Genomic DNA, 4788 nt, shown 5'->3' with positions numbered 1-4788 from the left:
CTAAATCTTAATTTAAAAATTTTAAATTCATTCTTTCACTAGATAATTTATAATTTTTAAAACTAAAATGAAAATTGTACTCTATCAACTATAAATTGAAATTTATTATCTCCTATATATTCGGCCAGTTTTAAATTGAAATTCATTTTCTTACCAAATTTGTATAATTTTATGTTTTTTATCCGTCATTTTATTATTATATATAGGGTTATAGTCATTCGTATTTGTATGAAGATGACAATTTTTTTAGCGAGGTTGAGAATCTTGAAATTAAACAACTTTTTAATGTCAAATTCAGAATGGGAGAAGAAAATTAACATTCCACATTTCTTTAAGCAAATATTTGATAATCATTCATTATAGCCAATCGAACGAAATTACATTAAAATGAGGTCATAACAACCTATACTGTCGGAGTATCCTAGATCAGAATCTGAAAAGTAACAACCATGATTTTAATGTTTAGCTTTTATTATTGTATTATATTGATTTTTGTGTAAAAAATTTATAGTCCGGGTAGAATCAAAGTTAGACAATCCGTAATTTTAATGAAAACAACAAATGAATTACAGACAAACAAAATGAATTACAAACACAAAACAAACTAGTTCTACAATTTTTTTAATCTAAATTTACTTGTGACGATTTCGAAAGGAATATTCCACATTTGGTTTAGTCTCCAATTGTCTTAATTTTTCGAAATTTCCTCTCCAAGTGTATAAGAGTACATTTCCATCTGCAATATCTTCTTAGACCTTTTTCTCCATTCTACGAACTGTGCTATAGATTCTTGCATTTCCTCCCTCCAGATATTGTAAATCAGGACTCCAAAGAAGCCTTTAAAAACATTTGCATAGAAGTTGTCACCCTTAGCCTTCATCATTACTACGTCTCTAATCTCATTCCACGTTCTTGAAAAATTAGAGATATTCATATTTTTTGCAAAATTTGTACCATAGCGGAGAGATAAACAAACATTCCCAAAACACTAGTGAAAAAAGGGTCATTACTGAGAGTAAAAACTATCGGTATTGACCATATATCTATCGGTATAACTAAATATCGAAAGATTAGAAAATTGTCGGCATTCATCGGTATATCGGATTTCGGTAAATCTTTTTAGGTGTTTCCTAAGAGATTCGTAAATCTCTCGGTATTTTCCCCAAGAGGAAATAACGAAGATTATTCGAAAATCTCTCGGTATTGCCCCCAAGAGAAAATACCGAAGGATTTTAGATTCTCTCTCGGTATTTCCCCCAAGAGAAAATACTGAAGGTTATTTGAAAATCTCTCCGTATTACCCAAGAGAAAATACCGAAATTTATTCTATTATCTCTTAGTATTTCTCTCGTGTGAAATACTGAGAGATCTCAATATTGTCACTGAAAATGACTTAAATAGGTCGTCCATTTTTTACGCAACCAAACCATATTATCATTCAAACCAAAACATATACAATATCATTCATAAACAAAATATCATATATTTCCAAAATTTTGAACCACCAAAACGTTTACAAATGTTTCAAAAAAGAACTACAATATACTAACTAAGGGTGAAAATATTGTCATTAGGTATGCAATTTGTTGTTTATATTACTCCATTTGTGCCCCCTCAGCCCCCGAAAACGTACTCTAAATAAAATCTCCAGCCTCATCCTCATTTATACCACATGTTGGGCCAACAATAGCTAATGAGTCCACACCATACACTATATCCCTGGAAGAGTCTCCTCGGATCGTAAGGTCGTCTATTTGTGCAAGAAAGTTCTGGAATGACTTTTATAGTTTCTTTGGAGTTTCCGTAAACTCATCCAAGTATCTACACGGTCACGATCCATCCTGCAAACACATATCATTAGTATACCCTAATTAATTCAGTATAATACCCTAATTAATCAAGTTAAACAATACCACTAATATCCTAATTATTAACAAATCAAACAGATTCATCAAATTAAATCAAACCCTAGAATCATCATAAATGAAATAATTAGATTCAAAATCAAAATCTTATACTCAACTAGTCAAACATATTCATCAAATTAAATCAAACACTATAATTATCGTAAATGAAGCAATCATATTCAAGATCAAAATCAAACCCTAGTTACTCAATCAGATTGAAAATCTAACATAAATGCAAACAAAATATAACCTAAATCTAACAAAATATAAGCTAAATCTAACCTAAATCTAACATAAATCTAACCATAATATAAAATAAACTAACCTTGAAGCAACAACGTTGAAGAAGAGGAAACGGTGGCAGGAATCAGTGGCGGGAGGAGATCAAAGAGGCGGCGACAAGAGGAGATCGGCGTCGGTCGGTTGGCGTCGACGGCGAGAGGAGATCGACATCAGTGTATTGTCGGTCATCAATCGCCTATGGAGAGCTCGGGAGAAGAGAGGGAGGCGCAATCGGGTAATCGAGAAAGAAAGGGTTTCAATCTAAATTATAAAGGTTTATTACCGAGAGATATATAAATCTATTGCTATTGACCTTAATTTTTACCGAGAGATATATAATTCTCTCGCTATTGACCTCTTCCAACACTTAGAATTATTTTTGTGTTTTTGGAGTGAAGTCAATAGGGAGAGATTTGACCTCATCCAATACTTAGAATTATATTTGTGTTTTTGGGATGAGCTCAATAGCGAGAGATTTATTTTTCTCTCTATTGACCTCATGCAACACTTAGAATTATTTTTGTATTTATGGGATGAGGTCAATAAGGAGAGATTTAAATAAATCTCTCATTATTAACCTTTTCCATATTTTTGGGATGAGGTTAATAAGGAGAGATTTATATAAATCTCTATCTATTGACCTCTTCCAACACTTGAAATTATTTTCGTGTTTTTGGGATGAGGTCAATAGCGAGAGATTTATATAAATCTCTCTATATTGACCTTATCAAACACTTAGAATTATTTTCGTATTTTTGAATGAGGTCAATAGGGAGATTAAATATCTCCCTATTGACCTCATCCAACACTTAGAATTATTTTTGTATTTTTGGAATGAGGTCAATAGGGAGAGATTTATATAAATCTCTTGCTATTGACCTCTTTCAACACTTAGAATTATTTTCGTGTTTTTGGGATGAGGTCAACAGGGAGAGATTTATATAAATCTCTCCTTATTGACCCCTTCCAATACATAAAATTATTTTTTTGTTTTTGGGATGTGGTTATTAAGGAGAGATTTATATAAATCTATCGATAATTTTTTTTATTAACGAAAGCTGTAGAAACCTGTCGGGAAAAATTCTTGTTAAAGAAATGTTTCTTCCTGTCGAAACCTTTACCGACAAATATATATATCTGTCGGTAAAGATTACGTTTTCACTAGTGAAATATTTTCCTCATTCACTACACAGATTGGACAGTTAACATCTAGGATACTTATGCATTTTTTTATTCTGTCTCTTGTCGTCAATCTTTTCCTATATGTCAGCCAAATGATAAATTGGTGTGGAGGGATAATCTTCGTGACCATACCATTTTGAATCGACCACCTACTCCTTTGTTCTTATGATTTCCCAAGCCATGCCAGCAACAAACTTTTCATTCTTTTTAATTTCTTAACTAAGGATGGTAATTTGAAACTGCCCCTCAATAACCGAAACAAATTGATCTGTTTAGGACGGGTTTTCCCCGAAAGCGAATGGGAACTGGGCGGGTATGGTATATTTGTGTCTCCCGCCCCGATCCGCTTCGATCTCACCCCGATTATGTCCCAAAAACTATAAACACAATTAAAAATATATAAAATCACCCATATATTTATTTATTAAATATATTTTATAAGAGTTGTAAGTTTATTTATTTATAATAATATAAATTTTAATATATTACAATAATATTATATTAAAAAATTATTTTATATAATTTAATTGTATAAGTTTTTATTTTTTAAAATATTTTATAAACGATGCCCTGCGGAGATTCTTGAAACCGAACGGGGGGATGGTATTAAAAAATCCCCAAAACAAAAATAGGGCGGGGATTGTAAATGCATTCCCCGCCCCGAACCGCCCTATAGTCATCCTTATTCCAACTTTTAATGTCATTTATGTCGTTGAACTGAATATTATTGATTAGGTTCCGAATTCTTTCTCTTTTCACTAATCGCCTCAGAATTGAATCACATTTTCCTTCGTATACATCTCTGATCGAGGACATAAGGCATTCTCTTCTAATTCTGCTTATTTGGATTTCATCTTTAAGAATGGTGGGATTATTCTCTAGCTAGAGATTATGCCAGAATAATACTTCACTTTTTATTTCTTATAGTTAATATGATCATCTTATAAGTCTCCTTTCTTGATCTTATAATTTTCTTCAATGACCATGTCATTTCATCTCTGATTCTATATGTTCGGATATTTGATTCTCTTATAAATCTCGAGTGAACTCATTTTATCCAAAGAGAATCCACTTTCTTTTCAAGTGCCCATATATGTCGAATTGTGAATGCTCTATTTCATTTCACGCCGTTCTTTATTCCAATACCTCCTTCTTCTTTGAGGGTACAAACATTTCCCATTTGATTTTTTCCCAACTCTTTATCTCATTATGGAATACACAAATAGGGAAAGAACAATTATTGCACAACTGTTATTAAGTGATTTTTCTTAACAAGTGTTATTAAAGCGTTCAGTTGGATTAGTCAAATTTTGTGTGTGCTAAATGGATGTGCACAATTTGATGGGGATGAATAAGCTAATCTCGATGAACTTTTCATTCTATAAATACAAGATGACTAATTTACTGATTTTGTATA

The sequence above is a fragment of the Impatiens glandulifera genome, chromosome 8, assembly GCF_907164915.1.
Source record: "Impatiens glandulifera chromosome 8, dImpGla2.1, whole genome shotgun sequence".
Taxonomy (NCBI): Eukaryota; Viridiplantae; Streptophyta; class Magnoliopsida; order Ericales; family Balsaminaceae; genus Impatiens; species Impatiens glandulifera.
Note: the sequence above shows the minus strand (reverse complement) of the source record.